Raw genomic sequence first — 21881 nt, forward strand, 5'->3', positions numbered from 1 at the left:
CCAGATTTTCCCTCAAGCTGTTGTACTTATAGCAAATATTATATTGCCATTTCTTTGATTTTGAAACCAGAAAGGTGTTTTTAAATGTTCTTCTTCATTTTCTACCCTTGAGTGATAGCATCTGGGAATAATCTTTTTTGGGGGGAGGATATCATTAAATGTCTGTTTAAAGTTGTAAAATCTTTTCAAAATTGTAGTCACCATGATTGTTCTCAGTGTTGTTCCGAAGACTAGCTAGAGTTTAAATTGTAGCAGTAGTTACAAGGTTACCTGTGAATGTTTTATGTTTAATGCTTCTGTGTTTTCTTAGCATTTAAAAATTAAAGTTTTATGGAAGAAATTAATGGGCTAAATCTTTAATGCCAGTTAATTTGTTGCCTATATGGATCACTATTCAGAGTTATTCCTTTATGGTCTATTTTTTAATTCGTTAAGAACAGAGGCCAAATTCTAAAGGGCATACTTCCAGTACCTGTCTTTTATTCTTTGCTCCTTGTCTTTCATCATATTTGTCTTCAGGCACATTGTGGTCCATAAAGTTTAGTGGAACATGAGAAAATTAAGAGAATAAAATATATAGAATCAAAGTATTTGGACTATAGTTTGGTCCTGCCACATGTTACTTGTTAGTTCACTTATTTACTGTATGATTCAGTTTCCTCACTTACAAAATGAGAGTAATAGTACCTACCAAGTCTTTATTAGGCAGCAAATGTCTATGAAAATAATTTTTTCCTTGTGAATTTAAAAATACATATTCTTAAAATTTGTGTTCAGTAGAATTCATCCTTTTTAGTGAACAGCTGTATGAGTTTTGATGTATGTATAAAAATGTGTAATGACAGTGACAATCAAGACACAGAAGAGTTCATCACCTTCCAGAATTTCACCATATTTCCTATTTTTATCAGTGTTCCCTCCTAACTTCATGCCTACAACCACTGATCTGTTTTCTGTTTTCATCCCTGTATTTTGCTTCTTTTTTTTGGCCATGCTGTATGGTTTGGGGGAATCTAAGTTCCCTGACCAAGGATTGAACCTGGGCCATGGCAGTGGAAGCCCAGAGTCCTAACCCCAAGACTACCAGGGAACGCCCCTGTAGTTTGCTTTTTAACAGAATGTCATAAATATATGGGCTTCCCTGGTGACTCAGACCAGGTAAAGAATCCACCTGCAATGTGGGAGACCTGGGTTCAATCCCATGGTTGGGAAGATCCCCTGGAGGAGGGCATGGCAACCCACAGTAGTATTCTTGTCTGGAGAATCCTCATGGACAGAGGAGCCTGGTGGGCTGTAGTCCATGGGGTCACAAAGAGTGGAACAACTGAGTGACTAAGTCCATAAATATATATGAATTTATACAACATGGGACTTTCGAGACTAACTTCTTTCACTTAGCATACTGCTTTTGAGATTCATACATATTGTTGCATGTATCAATAATTCTTTAATTTATTGCTAGGTAGTATTCCATTGTATGACTGTGCCACAGTGTATCCATTTACCAACTGATGGACATTTGAATTGTTATTTTCAGTGTTCAGTGATTATGAATAAATTGCTGCAAGCTTTTGCATGTAGGTTTTGTTTTAAATATAAGGTTTCATTTCTCTTAAATTAATATTTAGGATTGTTAGGTCATGTGGTAAATATATATTTAACTTTGGATAAGTTTGGAAGTGAAGTGAAGTGAAGTCACTCAGTCATGTCCGACTCTGTGACCCCATGGACTGTAGCCTACCAGGCTCCTCCATCTATGGGAATTTTCAGGCAAGAATACTGGAGTGGATTGCCATTTCCCTCTCTAGGAGATCTTCCCGACCCGGGGATTGAACCCAGGTCTCCTGCATTGTAGGCAGACGCTTTATTGTCTGAGCCACCAGGGAAGTCCAAGTATATATTTAACTTTGGAAAAGTTAGGAAATTTCTTACAAAGTGACTTTGCCATTTTGCATTCTCTCTAGTAATGTTTGAGTTTCAGTTGCCCCACATCCTTACCATGTCACTTGGAATTGACAGCTTTTTCTTTTGCTTTTTTTACATTTTAGTCATTTCAATAGGAATTAGTGGTATTGCATTGTGATTTTAATTTGTATTTTTCCTGATTGCTAATGACATTGAACATCTTTTCTTGTGACTATTTGTCATTTTTCCTTTTTTTTCCTATTCTGTTGTTAGACAAAAGTGTGTTTTGTTTTGAAATAATTTCAGATTTATGGAAATAACATTACAAAGATTCTTATATACCTTTCACCCAAAGTTTGTTCTTTTGCCTTTGTCCACTGTATCATTTTTTCTCACTGTATACCCATATGTTGTTTATTGGAAGCATTTTTAGATTAAATTATACACATAAAGCTTCTTTACCTACTTTTGTGTGAACTTCCTAGAGGCAGTGAAATTCTTTTATATATCTGTCATAAAATAATCAAGATCAGGAAGTTAACATTGATGTAGTACTTTGTTTAATCTACAGATTGTATGTAATTTGCAGATTTCTCAGTTTTGCCAGTTGTTCCACTACTCTCCCTTTTAGCAAATTTTTTTTGTTGGTTCAGGATCAGTCCAGGATTATTATTATTTTTTCAAGATTATTTTTTATATTTAAATGTTATGTCTCTTTAGCCTCCTGTAACAGTTTTTCATTCCTTATCTTTTATGATTTTAACATTTTTGAAGAGTTCAGGCAATTTGTTTTGTAAAATGTCTTTCAGTTTGGGTTTTTCTCATGTTTTTTCTTGATAAAGTGCAGATAATGTATTTCTCCAGGAATACCAGGGAAGTGAAATGATAGTGCATTTTATCAGGAAGAAAATGATCTATTACTGATGCTATTAACTTATAAAAGTGTTTTGAATACGTGATATATACTGTTATGAAGATGTTTCATGGAAGCCTTGCTGTAATATGATTTGCGTTTCCTGAGGGGGAGGTTACTTTTATATAAAGTTTCTTTTTTTTTTCCCCACATTCACATTTGATCCACCTTGAATATTCTGTACAACTACATAGAAGGCTTAAGCTTTCAATGGGCTGTGCTGTGTACAATCTTTATTCCAGTTGTTATCTTCAAAAAATCTAACATAGACACATGAACAAAATGAACTAGAGCCTGTCAGAGATAAAGGATGCAGAGTATTAAAAGAGGGAAACAAAAGTCACTCTGGGATGACAGGGGAAGGTATCGTGTGTAGAGTACTGTATTAATAGTAACAATAATGTTTATTTAGCAGAAAAGTGTACTAAGCCCTGTGTCAGTTGTTTTGATGAATTAGTTTACACTGTGATTCTATGAAATATGTACTATTATTTCAACTCTCACAGATGAGGTAGTGTAAAAACACTGTATTTTAGAATCAGGAGTGCTGTATATAAGTTTTGATCTTGCTGTCGTCTGTGTGTTGGTTAGAATAGTGTTTCCTGAATTGATTCAGTGAGCTAATACATGTTCACTGATGGAAGGACTCCAGATCAACATACATTTGAGAAATGCTGTGTCTTGTATTCCCCAATGCAGAAAAACAGAAAACAGTAGCCATGTAGTCTTATGTGTCTACCTAGTCTGCTGTATCCGCTGTGCTCCATGTTATCCTGTTTTAGTATCTTCAAAGATCTTATCGCTGGCTGCAGTTATTTATTTGCTACTTTATCAACTCCCCTCATTAGAAAGAATGTTCCATGAGAGCAGGGATTTTATCTTGTTCACTCTCCTAACTCCCAAACTTAGATCAGAGGCTGGGATACCATAAAGTGAAAGTTGCTCAGTTGTGTCCTACTCTTCGCAACCCCATGGACTATACAGTCCCTGGAATTCTCTAGGCCAGAATACTGGAGTGGATAGCCTTTCTTTTCTCCAGGGGATCTTCCCAACCCAGGGATCAAACCCAGGTCTGCTGCATTGCAGGCGCATTCTTTACCTGTTGAGCCACAAGGGAAGCCCAAGGGAAGCCCAAGGGAAGCTTTACCAGTTGAGCCAGTAAATTGCAGTAGAATGTAAAACCGAAGGTCTCTGAAATGGTTTCTTAAAAAACATCGCTTGTTTTAACTTTAATCCTGAAATGTTAGTTTGATCACTTAGTTTACAGTTTCAAAATATAACATTCCCATTTATGAAATTCAGTAATTATTATGTAAGTATCTGGAGCAAATTAGAGATGCAGAGTTTTTAGTGATTTATATTTCAGGATATAGTTGTGTTAGTCACTCAGTCATGTCTGACTCTTGTGCAGCCCCATGGACTGTAACCCACCAGGCTCCTCTGTCCATGGAATTCTTTTTTTTTTCATTTATTTTTATAAGTTGGAGGCTAATTACTTTACAATATTGTAGTGGGTTTTGTCATACATTGACATGAATCAGCCATGAATTTACATGTATTCCCAATCCCGATCCCCCCTCCCACCTCCCTCTCCACCCGATCCCTCTGGGTCTTCCCAATGCAGCAGGCCAGAGCACTTGTCTCATGCATCCCACCTGGGCTGGTGATCTGTTTCACCATAGATAGTATACATGCTGTTCTTTTGAAATATCCCACCCTCACATTCTCCCACAGAGTTCAAAAGTCTGTTCTGTATTTCTGTGTCTCTTTTTCTGTTTTGCATATAGGGTTATCGTTAACACCTTTCTAAATTCCATATATATGTGTTAGTATGCTGTAATGTTCTTTATCTTTCTGGCTTACTTCACTCTGTATAATGGGCTCCAGCTTCATCCATCTCATTAGGACTGGTTCAAATGAATTCTTTTTAATGGCTGAGTAATATTCCATGGTGTATATGTACCACAGCTTCCTTGTCCATTCATCTGCTGATGGGCATCTAGGTTGCTTCCATGTCCTGGCTATTATAAACAGTGCTGCGATGAACATTGGGGTGCACGTGTCTCTTTCAGATCTGGTTTCCTCAGTGTGTATGCCCAGAAGTGGGATTGCTGGGTCATATGGCAGTTCTATTTCCAGTTTTTTAAGAAATCTCCACACTGTTTTCCATAGCGGCTGTACTAGTTTGCATTCCCACCAACAGTGTAAGAGGGTTCCCTTTTCTCCACACCCTCTCCAGCATTTATTGCTTGTAGACTTTTGGATAGCAGCCATCCTGACTGGCGTGTAATGGTACCTCATTGTGGTTTTGATTTGCATTTCTCTAATAATGAGTGATGTTGAGCATCTTTTCATGTGTTTGTTAGCCATCTGTATGTCTTCTTTGGAGAAATGTCTGTTTAGTTCTTTGGCCCATTTTTTGATTGGGTCATTTATTTTTCTGGCATTGAGCTGTAGGAGTTGCTTGTATATTTTTGAGATTAATCCTTTGTCTGTTTCTTCATTTGCTATTATTTTCTCCCAATCTGAGGGCTGTCTTTTCACCTTGCTTATAGTTTCCTTTGTAGTGCAAAAGCTTTTAAGTTTCATTAGGTCCCATTTGTTTAGTTTTGCTTTTATTTCCAATATTCTGGGAGGTGGGTCATAGAGGATCCTGCTGTGATTTATGTCGGAGAGTGTTTTGCCTATGTTCTCCTCTAGGAGTTTTATAGTTTCTGGTCTTACATTTAGATCTTTAACCCATTTTGAGTTTATTTTTGTGTATGGTGTTAGAAAGTGTTCTAGTTTCAGTCTTTTACAAGTGGTTGACCAGTTTTCCCAGCACCACTTGTTGAAGAGGTTGTCTTTTTTCCATTGTATATCCTTGCCTCCTTTGTCGACAATGAGGTGTCCATAGGTTCGTGGATTTATCTCTGGGCTTTCTATTCTGTTCCATTGATCTATAATTCTTTGTGCCAGTACCATACTGTCTTGATGACTGTGGCTTTGTAGTAGAGTCTGAAGTCAGGCAGGTTGATTCCTCCAGTTCCATTCTTCTTTCTCAAGATTACTTTGGCTATTCGAGGTTTTTTGTATTTCCATACAAATTGTGAAATTATTTGTTCTAGTTCTGTGAAAAATACCATTGGTAGCTTAATAGGGATTGCATTGAATCTATAGATTGCTTTGGGTAGAATAGCCATTTTGACAATATTGATTCTTCCAATCCATGAACACAGTATATTTCTCCATATGTTTGTGTCCTCTTTGATTTCTTTCATCAGTGTTTTATAGTTTTCTATGTATAGGTCTTTTGTTTAGGTAGATATACTCCTAAGTATTTTATTCTTTTTGTTGCAATGGTGAATGGTATTGTTTCCTTACTTTCTCTTTCTGTTTTCTCATTGTTAGTGTATAGGAATGCAAGGGATTTCTGTGTGTTAATTTTATATCCTGCAACTTTACTATATTCGTTGATTAGCTCTAATAATTTTCTGGTAGAGTCTTTAGGGTTTTCTATGTAGAGGATCATGTCATCTGCAAACAGTGAGAGTTTCACTTCTTTTCCTATCTGGATTCCTTTTACTTCTTTTTCTGCTCTGATTGCTCTGGCCAACACTTCCAACACTATGTTGAAGAGTAGTGGTGAGAGTGGGCACCCTTGTCTTGTTCCTGATTTCAGGGGAAATGCTTTCAATTTTTCACCATTGAGGGTAATGCTTGCTGTGGGTTTGTCATATATAGCTTTTATTATGTTGAGGTATGTTCCTTCTATTCCTGCTTTTTGGAGAGTTTTAATCATAAATGGGTGTTGAATTTTGTCAAAGGCTTTCTCTGCCTCTATTGAGATAATCATATGGTTTTTATCTTTCAATTTGTTAATGTGGTGTATTACATTGATTAATTTGTGAATATTAAAGAATCCTTGCATTCCTGGGATAAAGCCCACTTGGTCATGGTGTATGATTTTTTTAATATGTTGTTGGATTCTGTTTGCTAGAATTTTTTTTTCTTTTTTTTTAAAATTAATTAATTAATTTATTTTTTCAGTGGGTTTTGTCATACATTGACACGAACCAGCAATAGATTTACACGTATTCCCCATCCCGATCCCCCCTCCCACCTCTCTCTCCACCCGATTCCTCTGGGTCTTCCCAGTGCACCAGGCTCGAGCACTTGTCTCATACATCCCACCTGGGCTGGTGACCTGTTTCACCATAGATAATATACATGCTGTTCTTTCGCAACATCCCACCCACATCTTCTCCCACAGAGTTCAAAAGTCTGTTCTGTACTTCTGTGTCTCTTTTTCTGTTTTGCATTGTTTGCTAGAATTTTATTAAGGATTTTTGGATCTATGTTCATCAGTGATATTGGCCTGTAGTTTTCTTTTTTTGTGGCATCTTTGTCTGGTTTTGGAATTAGGGTGATGGTGGCCTCATAGAATGAGTTTGGAAGTTTCCCTTCTTCTGCAATTTTCTGGAAGAGTTTGAGTAAGATAGGTGTTAGCTCTTCTCTAAATTTTTGGTAGAATTCAGCTGTGAAGCCATCTGGTCCTGGGCTTTTGTTTGCTGGAAGATTTCTGATTACAGTTTCCATTTCCTTGCTTGTGATGGGTCTGTTAAGATCTTCTATTTCTTTGTGGCTCAGTTTTGGAAAGTTATACTTTTCTAAGAATTTGTCCATTTCTTCCAAGTTGTCCATTTTATTGGCATAGAGCTGCTGGTAGTAGTCTGTTATGATCCTTTGTATTTCAGTGTTGTCTGTTGTGATCTCTCCATTTTCATTTCTAATTTTGTTAATTTGGTTCTTCTCCCTTTGTTTCTTAATGAATCTTGCTAATGGTTTGTCAATTTTGTTTATTTTTTCAAAAAACCAGCTGTTAGCTTTGCTGATTTTTGCTATGGTCTCTTTAGTTTCTTTTGCATTTATTTCTGCCCTAATTTTTAAGATTTCTTTCCTTCTACTAACCCTGGTGTTCTTCATTTCTTCCTTCTCTAGTTGCTTTAGGTGTAGAGTTAGGTTATTTATTTGACTTTTTTCTTGTTTCTTGATGTAAGCCTGTAATGCTATGAACCTTCCCCTTAGCACTGCTTTTACAGTGTCCCATAGGTTTTGGGTTGTTGTGTTTTCATTTTCATTCATTTCTATGCATATTTTGATTTCTTCTATGATTTGTTGGTTATTCAGAAGCGTGTTATTTAGCCTCCATATGTTTGAATTTTTGATAATCTTTTTCCTGTAATTGAGATCTAATCTTACCGCACTGTGGTTAGAAAAGATGACTGGAATGATTTCAATTTTTTTGAATTTACCAAGACTAGATTTATGGCCCAGGATGTGATCTATTCTGGAGAAGGTTCCGTGTGCACTTGAGAAAAAGGTGAAGTTGATTGTTTTGGGGTGAAATGTCCTATAGATATCAATTAGGTCTAGCTGGTCCATTGTGTCATTTAAAGTTTGTGTTTCCTTGTTAATTTTCTGTTTAGTTGATCTATCCATAGTTGTGAGTGGGGTATTAATGTCTCCCACTATTATTGTGTTACTATTAATTTCCTCTTTCATACTCGTTAGCATTTGCCTTACATATTGCGGTGTTCCTATGTTGGGTGCGTATATATTTATAATTGTTATATCCTCTTCTTGGATTGATCCTTTGATCATTATGTGGTGTCCTTCTTTGTCTCTTTTCACAGCCTTTATCTGAAAGTCTATTTTATCTGATATGAGTATTGCGACTCCTGCTTTCTTTTGGTTTCCATTTGCGTGAAATATTTTTTCCAGCCCTTCACTTTTAATCTGTATGTGTTCCTTATTTTGAGGTGGGTCTCTTGTAGACAGCATATATAAGCGTCTTGTTTTTGTGTCCATTCAGCCAGTCTTTGTCTTTTGGTTGGGGCATTCAACCCATTTATATTTAATTATTGATAGGTGTGGTCCCGTTGCCATTTACTTTGTTGTTTTGGATTTATGTTTATACAACCTTTCTGTGTTTCCTGTCTAGAGAAGATCCTTTAGCATTTGTTTAAGAGCTGGTTTGGTGGTGCTGAATTCTCTCAGCTTTTGCTTGTCTGTAAAGCTTTTGAATTCTCCTTCATATCTGAATGAGATCCTTGCTGGGTACAGTAATCTAGGTTGTAGGTTATTCTCTTTCATTACTTTCAGTATGTCCTGCCATTCACTTCTGGCCTGGAGGGTTTCTATTGATAGATCAGCTGTTATCCTTATGGGAATCCCTTTGTGTGTTATTTGTTGTTTCTCCCTTGCTGCTTTTAATATTTGTTCTTTGTGCTTGGTCTTTGTTAATTTGATTAATATGTGTCTTGGGGTGTTTTGCCTTGGGTTTATCCTGTTTGGGACTCTCTGGGAAACTCTCTGGGTTTCTTGGACTTGGGTGGCTATTTCCTTCCCCCTTTCAGGGAAGTTTTCAGCTATTATCTCCTCGAGTATTTTCTCATGGCCTTTCTTTTTGTCTTCTTCTGGGACTCCTATGATTCGAATGTTGGGGCATTTCACATTGTCCCAGAGGTCCCTGAGGTTGTCCTCATTTCTTTTGATTCTTTTTTCCTCTCTGCTTCATTTATTTCCACCATTTTATCTTCTACCTCACTTATCCTATCTTCTGTCCCTGTTATTCTACTCTTGGTTCCCTCCAGAGTGTTTTTGATCTCATTTATTGCACTATTCATTTTTAATTGACTCTTTTTTATTTCTTCTAGGTCTTTATTAAACATTTCTTGCATCTTCTCAATCTTTGTTTCCAGGCTATTTATCTGTAACTCCATTTTGTTTTCAAGATTTTGGATCATTTTTATTATCATTATTCTAAATTCTTTTTCAGGTAGATTCCCTATCTCCTCCTCTTTTGTTTGACTTGGTGGGCATTTTTCATGTTCCTTTACCTGTAGGGTATTTCTCTGCCTTTTCATCTTGTTTAGATTGTTGTGTCTGGAGTGGGCTTTCTGTATTCTGGAGGTCTGTGGTTCCTTTTTATTGTGGAGGTTTTACCCAGTGGGTGGGGTTGGACAATTGGCTTGTCAAGGTTTCCTGGTTAGGGAAGCTTGCGTCGGTGTTCTGGTGCATGGATCTGGATTCCTTCTCTCTGGAGTGCAGTGGAGTGTCCAGTAATGAGTTTTGAGATGGGTCTATGTGTTAGGTGTGACCTTGGGCAGCCTGTATGTTGGCGTTCAGGGCTATGTTTCTGCGTTGCTGGAGAATTTGCGTGGTATGTCTTGCTCTGAAACTTATTGGCTCTTGGATGGTGGTTGGTTTCAGTGTAGATATGGAGGCTTTTGGATGGTCTCTTATTACTTAATGTTCCGTGTAGTCAGGAGTTTTCTGGTGTTCTCAGGTTTTGGGCTTAAGTCTCCTGCCTCTGGATTTCAGTTTTATTCTTCCAGTAGTCTCAAGACTTCTCCAACTATACAGCACTGATGATAAAACTTCTAGGTTAATGGTGAAAAGATTCTCCACCATGAGGGACACCCAGAGAGGTTCACAGAATTACATGAAAAAGAGGAGAGGGAGGAGGGAGATAGAGATGAGCAGGAGGAGAAAAAGGGGGCTCAAGAGGAGAGAGACAGATCTATGTAGTTGTCTGTTCCCAGAGTGTTCTCCGTAGCCCAGACACCCACACAGAGTCATAGAATTGGATTGGGAAGAGAAGGGGAAAGGAGGAAATAGAGGTGTTCTGAGGTAGAAAACGGAGAGTCAAAAGTGGGAGAGAGTAATCAACACACTCCTGAATAAAAATGGGAACTGAATATTGGATTCTTAAATGTGCAAAATTTATATCACATACTGAAAAACAAAGATTAAAAATCTAGAGTAGAGGTTAGACTCTTAAAAATACAGTATTAAAAACAAAAACACAAAAAATTTTAGAAATATATATGAAGTTCGGTTTAAAAATAGGGCTTCTCTCTCTTTTTTTTTTTTTTGCAAGGTTATAGTGAAATGAAAATGAAAATTAAGGAGTAGTAGAGGAATAATAGAGGACTTTAAAAGAAAAGAAGAGAAAAAGAAAAAAAGAAAAAAAATTTTTTTTCCTAATTAAAAAAATCATAAAAATATATTAAAATGAAAGTTAAGGAGTAATGGGAGAGTAATAGGGAATTTTACAAGGAAATAAGGGAGAAAAACAATAGAAAAGAAAAAAAATTTTTTTTTAATTAAAAAAAAAAGTAAAAATATATCTAGGAATTTCTCTGGAGCTGTTGCGGTCAGTGTGGGTTCGGTTCAGTTTCAGATAGCTCCTCGTTCCAGCTTCTCGATATCTACAGGCCCCTTCCGGTGTAGTCGGTGTTACCTACAGGGATTTTAATCTGTTGCACCTGTCACTTCCGAAGTGGTTCTCTTTGTTTGTTTGGCTTCTGTTTGCGGGTCTCTTCAGTGTCTAATTTCCGCCCTGACACAGGCAGGCGGAGGTGGTCTCTTGTTCAGGTTCGCTAGTTCAGTCCTGCTGCGGGGAGGGAGGGGTGCTGCAGGCAGATATCACTGTGTGGGGAGCACTCACAGTGTTCCGGCCACACTGGGTTTGCCCCGCTCACGGGTGTGTGCTCTCCCCGTCTACGCTGCTCAGGCTCCCGGCTGCTCTATATGGAGCGGGCCCTGCGTTGCGTGCGGTTCCAGTTTTCGGGTATTCCACAAAACTGCGGACTCGGTTGTGCCTGCGTTTTGCGCCTTCCCCAGCCCGAGCAGCTCAGGCAGCCAGGAGCTTGATGGGCGCACTCTCCCCGGGTGCGGTGTGCCTTCTCCCCTCCGGGCCCCAGCCTCAGTTTCTGCCTGCGCGGCAGGTGCGTGCCCCTTGTGTTTAGCCGCGACCCTTCCGGCGGATGTCGACCATCCAGAATCTCAGGAAGCCTTTGGTTAGAAACTGGAGGCCTGTTTGCAGTGTGGTAGGGGATGCCGTCTCTGGGGCCAAGTTTGCCCCTTTCCCCTCCCCCCTGCCTCTTGCCTCCGGTGGGGATGGGCCAGTCTGCAGCCGGCTAGCTCTTCTCTGGACTTGCTCAGACCCTTTGTTCTGCGAACGGCCTGCAGTGTGTTCGGGCCGGTTAATTTTATCTCTCTCTTTTGCTGTCCCACAGTTTAAGTTGCTATCTCACAAAAGCTCCCTCTGATTGCCCTCAGGGCACTCAGGCCCGGTCCTTACCCTAAGCAATGCCGCCTGCTCCTCTCCTTTCCACCCCCACTTGCTGGTGGCGGATGCGGGCGTCTGGGGGTACTTTTCTGCTGGGAGTTGCTATTAGGCACGTAATCTGTGGGTTTTATTTATTGTTCCTCCCAGTTAGGTTGCCCTCCGAGATTCGAAAACTTCCCCCAGAACCGCCAGTGCGAGGGTTTCCTGGTGTTTGGAAACTTCCTCTATTAAGACTCCCTTCCCGGGCGGGTCTCCATCTCTAGCTCTTTTGTCTCTCTTTTTATCTTTTTTTTTTTTTTTATTTTTTTATTTTTTTTTCCAGTGGGTTTTGTCATACATTGATATGAATCAGCCATGGATTTACATGTATTCCCAATCCCGATCCCCCCTCCCACCTCCCTCTCCACCCGATTCCTCTGGGTCTTCCCAGTGCACCAGGCCAGAGCACTTGTCTCATGCATCCCACCTGGGCTGGTGATCTGTTTCACCATAGATAGTATACATGCTGTTCTTTTGAAATATCCCACCCTCACATTCTCCCACAGAGTTCAAAAGTCTGTTCTGTATTTCTGTGTCTCTTTTTCTGTTTTGCATATAGGGTTATCGTTAACACCTTTCTAAATTCCATATATATGTGTTAGTATGCTGTAATGTTCTTTATCTTTCTGGCTTACTTCACTCTGTATAATGGGCTCCAGCTTCATCCATCTCATTAGGACTGGTTCAAATGAATTCTTTTTAATGGCTGAGTAATATTCCATGGTGTATATGTACCACAGCTTCCTTGTCCATTCATCTGCTGATGGGCATCTAGGTTGCTTCCATGTCCTTGCTATTATAAACAGTGCTGCGATGAACATTGGGGTGCACGTGTCTCTTTCAGATCTGGTTTCCTCAGTGTGTATGCCCAGAAGTGGGATTGCTGGGTCATATGGCAGTTCTATTTCCAGTTTTTTAAGAAATCTCCACACTGTTTTCCATAGCGGCTGTACTAGTTTGCATTCCCACCAACAGTGTAAGAGGGTTCCCTTTTCTCCACACCCTCTCCAGCATTTATTGCTTGTAGACTTTTGGATAGCAGCCATCCTGACTGGCGTGTAATGGTACCTCATTGTGGTTTTGATTTGCATTTCTCTAATAATGAGTGATGTTGAGCATCTTTTCATGTGTTTGTTAGCCATCTGTATGTCTTCTTTGGAGAAATGTCTGTTTAGTTCTTTGGCCCATTTTTTGATTGGGTCATTTATTTTTCTGGCATTGAGCTGTAGGAGTTGCTTGTATATTTTTGAGATTAATCCTTTGTCTGTTTCTTCATTTGCTATTATTTTCTCCCAATCTGAGGGCTGTCTTTTCACCTTGCTTATAGTTTCCTTTGTAGTGCAAAAGCTTTTAAGTTTCATTAGGTCCCATTTGTTTAGTTTTGCTTTTATTTCCAATTTATCTTTTATATTTGTCCTACCTCCTTTCGAAGACAATGGGCTGCTTTTCTGGGTGCCTGATGTCCTCAGCTAGTGATCAGAAGTTGTTTTGTGAAGTTTGCTCAGCATTCAGTTCTTTCCATGAATTTGTAGGGGAGAAAGTGGTCTCCCCGTCCTATTCCTCCACCATCTTGGCTCCTCCCCCATGGAATTTTAGGCAAGAATACTGGAGTGGGTTGCGTTCCCTTCTCCAAGGGGTCTTCCCAACCTAGGGATCGAGCCCAGGTCTCCTGCATTGCAGACAAGTTCTTTACCATTTGAGCCACTGGGGAAGCTCCTACTAAATATAAATATTTAGTGATTTATATTTCAGGATATAGTTAACTGGCAATTTTTATGTTAATGAAGGAAGAGTTACCAAGATAATTCAAGCCAGCGAATAACTTTTAATCACTTATTTTCAGTGATTTATTAGGATTTATTTAGTTTATGTAAATCCTATACATTCTATAAAGTTAAATAAGATGTATTTAGTTTCTTTGGCAGGAAATTTTCCACCCTAATTGTGTTTTATATTGGGTAACACAAAAATATTTTGACTTAAGCAGAGATTTTAAACCAAGGAGATGTAGTACATAGAGTACTTCTACATGCTCAAGTACTGCATCAGTTGTTTTAGATTCTTGTTTGGAAGTAGGGAGGTAGAGTATTTTTTAAAAAGGAAGAGAGAAGGAAAAGTACAAGCCTGAGCTTTTGCAAAAACATAGTGATGAAAATGGATATATGACTCTCCAATTAGGTTTTTTTTTTTTCAATTTTTTATTGGAGGATAATTGCTTTCCAGTATTGTACTGGTTTCTGTCATATATCTACAGAAATCAGTCAGAGGGATTCACATATCTCCTCCCTCTCGCACCTCCCTCCCATCTCCCACCCCCTGCCACCCCACTAGGTTGTCACAGAGCACTGGGTGGAGTCCGTGTCACTGAGCAAATCCCCACTGACTGCCTGTTTTACGTATGGTAATATATATGTTGCAGTGCTATTCTCTCAAGTCATCCTGCCCTTTCTTCTCCCACTGAGTTCAAAAGTCTGTTCTTCCTGTCTGTGTCTCATTTTCTTCCCTGCGTGTAGGATCGTCAGTACCATCTTTCTAGATTCCATGTATATGTGTTAATAGTTAAGATATTTGTTTCTTTCTGACTTACTTCACCCTGTACAATAGGCTCTAGGTTTATCCACCTCATTAGGACTGACGTGAATGCATTCTTTTTTTATAGCTGAGTAATGTGCCGTTATATATCCTCCTCATGGGTAGTTGGATGGCATCACCAATGAAACGGACATAACTTGGACAAACTCTGGGAAATGGTGAGGGACAGGGAAGCCTGACGTGCTGCAGTCCATGGGGTTGTGAAGAGTTGGACATTACTTGATAACTGAAGAACAACAATGTTCCATTGTATATATGTACCACAATTCTGTATCCATTCATCTGGCAAGGACATCTATGTTGTTTCTATGTCCTAACTTTTGTAAAAAGTGCTACGAAGAACTTTGGGGTACATGTGTCTTTTTCAGTTATGGTTTTCTCAGGGTATATGCCCAGGAGTGGGATTGTTGGGTCATATGGTAATTCTGACTTTTCAGGTGGCACTGGTTGTGAAGAACCTGCTTGCTAGTGCAGGAGACATAAGAGATGCGAATTTGATCCCTGAGTCAGAAAGATCCCCTGGAGGAGGGCATGGCAGCCCACTGCAGTATTCTTCTCTAGAGAATCCCATAAACAGAGGATCCTGGAGGGCTACAGTCTGTAGGGTTGCAAAGAGTCAGTCATGACTGAAGCGACTTAGCATGCACATGCACACATACATGGTAGTTCTAGTCCTAGTTTTTTGTTTTTTTTTTTAAGGAATCTCCATACTGTTCTCCATAGTGGTTGTATCAGTTTACATTCTCGCCAACAGTGCAAGAGTGTTTCCTTTTCTCCACATCCTCTCCAGTATTTATTGTTTGCAGATTTCTTAATGATGGCCGTTCTGACAGATGTGAGGTGATACCTTGTTGTAGTTTTGATTTGCATTTCTCCAATAATGAAGGTGAAAGAGGAGAGTGAAAAAGTTGGCTTAAAGCTCAACATTCAGAAAACTAAGATCATGGCATCCAGTCCCATCACTTCATGGCAAATAGATGGGGAAACAGTGGACACAGTGGCTGACTTTATTTTTCTGGGCTCCAAAATCACTGCAGATGGTGACTGCAGCCATGAAATTAAAAGACACTTTGCTTTTTGGAAGAAAAGCTATGACCAACCTACACAGCATAATAAAAAGCAGAGACATTACTTTGTCAGCAAAGCTAGTCTAGTCAAAGCTATGATTTTTTCAGTAGTCATGTACGGATGTGAGAGTTGGACTATAAAGGAAGCTGAGCCTGTAAGAATTGATGCTTTTGAACTGTGGTGTTGGAGAAGACTCTTGAGAGTCCCTTGGACTGCAAGGAGATCCAACCAGTCCATCCTAAAGGAGATCAGTCCTGGGTGTTTGTTGGAAGGACTGATGTTGAAGCTGAGACTCCAATACTTTGGCCACCTGATGTGAAGAGCTGACTCATTTGAAAAGACCCTGATGCTGGGAAAGATTGAGGGCAGGAGGAGAAGGGGACGAAGAGGTTGAGATGGTTGGATGGCATCACCAACTCAATGGACATGGGTTTGGGTGGACTCCAGGACTTGGTGATGGACAGGGAGGCCTGGCGTGCTGCGAAACATGGGGTCGCAGAGTCGGACACGACTGAGCGACTGAACTGAACTGACTAATGAGCAGTGTTGAGCATCTTTTAATGTGTTTACTAGCCAGTTGTATGTCTTCTTTTGAGAAATATCTGTTTAGGTCTTCTGTCTATTTTTTGGTTGGGTTGTTTTTCTGGTATTGATTTGCATGAACTGCTTGTATATTTTGGAGATAATCCTTTGTCAGTTGTTTTGTTTGCAATTGTTTTCTCCTGTTCTGAGGATTGTCTTTTAGTCATTGTTTCCTTTGTTGTGCAAAAGCTTTTAAGTTTAATCAAGTCCCATTTGTTTACTTTTGTTTTTGTTTCAGTTACTCTAGGAGGTGGGTCAAAAGGGTCTTGCTGTTAGTATGTCAAAGAGTGTACTGCATATATTTTCCTCTAAGTGCTTTATAGTTTTTGGCCTTACATTTAAATCTTTAATCCATTTTGAGTTTATTTTTGTGTTTGGTGTTAAAAAGTGTCCTTGTTTTATTTTTTTTAACATGTAGCTGTCCAGTTTTCCCAGCACCACTTCTTGAAGAGGCTTTTTTCCATTGTATATTCTGCCTCCTTTGTCAAAAATAAGGTGCCCATAGGTGTGTGGGTTTATCTCTGGGGTTTCTGTCTTGTTCCATTGGTTTGTAATTCTGTTTTTGTGCCAGTACCATACTGTCTTAATGACTGTAGCTTTGTAGCAGAGTCTGAAGTCAGGAAGGTTGATTTCTCCAGCTTCATTCTTCTTTCTCAGAATTGCTTTGGCTATTCAGGGTCTTTTGTATTTCCATACAAATTGTGAAATTTTTTGTTCTAGTTTGTGAAAAATACCATTAGTAGTTTGATAGGGATTTCATTGACTCTGTAGATTACTTTGGATAGAATAGTCATTTTCACAGTTTTGATTCTTCTGATCCAAGAATATGGTATATTTCTCCACCTGTTTGTGTCACCTGGGATTTCTTTCATCAGTGTCTTGTAGTTTTCTGCATACAGGTCTTTTGTCTCCTTAGGTAGATTAATCCCTTGGTATTTTACTCCTTTTGTTGCATTAGGTGTTTCTTTAGTTAGGTGATCTGGGCTCTAGTGTCTGCTCTGCACCATAAATAATAAGACAAATTTTAGTAATCTGCTCTGCTTGCCCCTATCTTTCTCCCTCTTTTAAGTAACTGTAGTGATCTGTGTTTCACTCTATAATGGAAGAGTTTTTTTTTTTTAATTAATAGAAAATCCAGAATGCTTCAAGATTTGAACCAAACTATGGATGATAATTTCTAGATGAGGAAGAGCGGTGGACCACCCAGACTTAAAGTGAGAAAGAGGAACTGCCCATGTAGTGTAGCCTCTTTCCCCGTCTGTAGGGTTATCTTCCAAAGTTGTTCATTGCCGAAACTTCGGAGTATGTTGCCTCTTCCCCCAAGGGAAGCTTATATTCCCCTTGCATGTTGTTGTACCTAGCCTGTGGCTCAAAGTGAACTTAAACTGAATGATCAACGGATAGAATTTGAATACAGAATTATGAAAACTGCAGGTAGCTGGAAAAGTCATCAACGTCAATGGTGTGTCACTATGATTGAACTGAAGGCTGAATGCAGAGAGTTAGAAAATTTATTACTCCACTGTTTGTAATGGGAATGTCTTCCCTATACAAAACTCACCAAGATTTTCATAAAATTGAGTTTGGAAGGAAGATTTTCAGTCTGATGGCAGTAAGAATTAAATTGAGAAAACCCCACAAGAAAGGGTCAATTTACCAAACATCTCTGTATCTTTTGACATGACAGTTTTTCTTATAGAACATCATTTGCTATATGCAACTTAAAGTTAATGTTTAACAAGGAGTCTGCCCTTTATTTTTTTTCTTGCCTTCTTTCCCAGCTACTTTTCCCTTGCTTCATAAATTCATTCACAGTAAGTATTCTAAGAATAGATTTGTAAAACTGCTTTGGAAATAAGAATACCTTTATTTATAAATATAGAAGATTCTAAGTGAAAATATAGCTGAGTATGTAGGAAATAGGTTTTCTCTTTATTTTGCTAAATTTAAAACAACACTGATAAATTGGAAGCTAAAATCCAACCTACTGTGACTTCATAGGACAGTTTTCTGTGATAACTGCACAGCATGCCGTTTTGGCTTTTGATGGATCATTTTTCATTTTTTGTTCTTCAGAGTCTGCTTAGTCTGTGTAACCTTCAACGTTAAACATAACCTTCAACATATTTATTAATAAAGTGTTTTATAAACAGTGTTATGTGAGCCTGCCTATTTCAATGTGTATGTATGCTCAGTCATGCAGCTGTTGAAACCCCATGGACTGTAACCCACCAGGCGCCTCTGTCCATGAAATTCCCCAGGAAAGAATACTGGAATGGGTCGCCATTTTCTCCTCCAGAGTTTCTTCTTGATTCAGGGATCAAACCCGCCTCTTCTGTGTCTCCTGCATTGGCAAGAGGATTCTTTATCACTGAGCCTCTTGGAAAGAGGTGCCTATATCAATATTAAATATATAAAACGTGTCATACTTAAGCTCATGTGGCCTATCCTTTGATTCTGTTGGTATATTCCAGAGTTAAACAAACCAACCTAGATTTCACTTTTCACTTGTATTTTCATGGATCAGTGATCATTCATAGAGTTATTTTTTGAGGTGCTTTGAATTTTGAGGTTTAGCATTCATATATTTAATATTAATTAAACTTAATATTTGGAGTTATTTTTAGATCTTTAAATAGAATGATTAATCATCTTCCTCAAGGATTGTAACCTAAGCATTTTTGCTTGAGGGCATGTTCTTGAAAAGACAAGTTTGAGTTTTCTCAGGTTTGAAGTATGGCTATTCACTAAAAGGTTACATTTTTAAAATGTTAATTTCTTTTTCTGTTTACTTTCTTGATGTAACTTTTTTACTGGTTTATATTATACTCTTCTATCTTTTAAGACTATATCTTTTTGTTCCTTAAGGTAAGCAGTTGTAAAACTAGTATATTATCTTTCTTGTGTTACTTCGTATAATTAAATGTATTTATGCCATCTGTCTTCTTATCAGTCATGTTTGATTGTTAGAGTTAAATTTCCAGCTTTTAAAAATGAAGAAATCAGTATCCTTGTATTCTCCTTGTGTAACTCTCTTTTTTCTGTCCTTTTCCAAATTTCATTAGTTATATTATGTTGTCAGTGGCAATAACATACTGGCATCTTAATACTTTCATTTTATTTTATTCCTATAGTTCTATGATTAAATAGCTTAGAAATTTATCAGCAGTTATTTTGCCATGATTTTTCCAGTCTTGCTTGGTTAACTAAATTCTTTTCTTTAATAGAGTCATCTAAAAGGACCCATGAAGATAATATTCCTCGAATCCCTTCATATTCGTAATTGAATAATGGTTTTATTTATTTTTAAGTTATTTTGGGCTGTGTGGCTTGACTTGTGGGATCGTAGTTCGCTGACCAGTGACTAAAATGGGCCCTCGGCAGTGAAGTGAGGAGTTCTAACTGCTGGACCACCAGAGAATTACCCGATTTTATATTTATATAGCAGTTTGATTAGGTAAATTTGGGACACATTTTCTTTGAAAAACTTTGTAGTGAAAATTCATTATGTTCTAGGGTTGAAGTTGGAGGCCTCTGATTTTCTTCTCTTTTTAGTGGCAGTATTTTTGTTTCTTTCAGAGTTTTCTGAGACATGGAATGCTGTTTCAATATTTATTTTAGTAAGTCTTCCTGTAATTATATATTTAAATATTTGCTCTGTTCTTATGATGGTCTTCTTGGGCTCCAGTTATTCATTTATTGTTTGTCCTATCTTTTTCATATCTATTATTTACTCTAAACCTTTTTTGTTTATTTTTACTTTTCCTGCTTTGTTCCTTTTCAGAAATGTCTGTTTTCTCTAGTATTTTTACAGTTTCAATTGTATTCTATGATAACTTAATTTCTCTCAGGTCTTTACTAAATTGTCCGGGTTTATATAACATCAGCTATTATCTAGTTATCTTTTACCTGAGCACTTATATCTCAGTTCAGTTCAGTTCAGTTCAATCACTCAGTCATGTCTGACTCTTTGCTACCCGAGGACTACAGCACGCCAGGCCTCCCTGTCTATCACCAACTCCCGGAGTTTACTCAAACTCCTGTCTGTTGAGTCGGTGATGACACCAACCATCTCATCATCTGTTGTCCCCTTCTCCTCCTGCCTTCTTCTCTTGTGTTGTTGGAAGAGGGTGTTTGCCGTGACTGGTGTGTTTCTCTTGGCAAAACTCTATTAGTCTTTGCCCTGCTTCATTCTGTACTCCAAGGCCAAATTTGCCTGTTACTCCACGTGTTTCTTGACTTCCTGCTTTTGCATTCCAGTCCCCGATAATGAAAAGGACATCTTTTTTGGGTGTTAGTTCTAGAAAGTCTTGTAGGTCTTCATAGAACCGTTCAACTTCAGCTTCTTCAGCATTACTGGTTGGGGCATAGATTTGGATCACTATGATATTGAATGGTTTGCCTTGGAAACAAAAAGAGATCATTCTGTCATTTTTGAGATTGCATCCAAGTACTGCATTTTGATCTTTTTTGTTGACTGTGATGGCTACTCCATTTCTTCTAAGGGATTCTTGGTCATAGTAGTAGATAGAATGGTCATCTGAGTTAAATTCACCCATTCCAGTCCAGTTTAGTTCGCTGTTTCCTAAAATGTCAACATTCACTTTTGCCATCTCCTGTTTGACCACTTCCAATTTGCCTTGATTCATCTACCTAACATTCCAGGTTCCTATGCAATATTGCTCTTTACAGCATCGGACCTTGCTTCTATCACCAGTCCCATCCACAACTGGGTGTTGTTTTTGCTTTGACTCCATCTCTTCTTTCTTTCTAGTCATTTCTCCACTGATTTCCAGTTGTGCCTTTTTACACCTACTTCATTTTTTTCCTCTTTAAAATTTACAGCAAAAGGTTTAGCCACAGTTTTCATTCATTTTCTGGCAGTATTTTTTTTTTTCCTTTATTTTTATTAGTTGGAGGCTAATTACTTTACAATATTGTAGTGGTTTTTGCCATACATTGACATGAATCAGCCATGGATTTACATGTGTTCCCCATCCTGCACCCCCCTCCCACCTCCCTCCCCATCCCATCCCTTTGGGTCATCCCAGTGCACCAGGCCCGAGCACTTGTCTCATGCATCCAACCTGGACTGGTGATCTGTCACACTTGATAATATACATGTTTCGATGCTGTTCTCTTAGATCATCCCACCCTCGCCTTCTCCCACAGAGTCCAAAAGTCTGTTCTATATATCTGTGTCTCGTTTTCTGTCTTGCATATAGAGTTATCGTTACCATCTTTCTAAACTCCATATATATGTGTTAGTATACTGTATTGGTGTTTATCTTTCTGGCTTACTTCACTCTGTATAGTGGGCTCCAGTTTTATCCATCTCATTAGAACTGATTCAAATGTATTCTTTTTAATGGCTGAGTAATATTCCATAGTGTATATGCACCACAGCTTTCTTATCCATTTGTCTGCTGATGGGCATCTAGGTTGCTTCCATGTCATGGCTATTATAAACAGTGCTGCGATGAACATTGGGGTGCACGTGTCTCTTTCAGATCTGGTTTCCTCGGTGTGTATGCCCAGGAGTGGGATTGCTGGGTCATACTGCAGATCTATTTCCAGATTTTTAAGGAATCTCCACACTGATCTCCAGAGTGGCTGTACTAGTTTGCATTCCCACCAACAGTGTAAGAGGGTTCCCTTTTCTCC

At 38.6% G+C, this 21881-nt stretch overlaps 1 protein-coding gene across 1 annotated transcript in view; it reads left to right on the forward strand.

Moving 5' to 3' along the window:
* ASB3 (ankyrin repeat and SOCS box containing 3) overlaps positions 1 to 21881 on the forward strand; it is a 119049-nt gene that overhangs the window by 38168 nt on the left and 59000 nt on the right. The window lies entirely within an intron of this gene.

The sequence above is a fragment of the Cervus elaphus genome, chromosome 11, assembly GCF_910594005.1.
Source record: "Cervus elaphus chromosome 11, mCerEla1.1, whole genome shotgun sequence".
Classification (NCBI taxonomy): domain Eukaryota; kingdom Metazoa; phylum Chordata; class Mammalia; order Artiodactyla; family Cervidae; genus Cervus; species Cervus elaphus.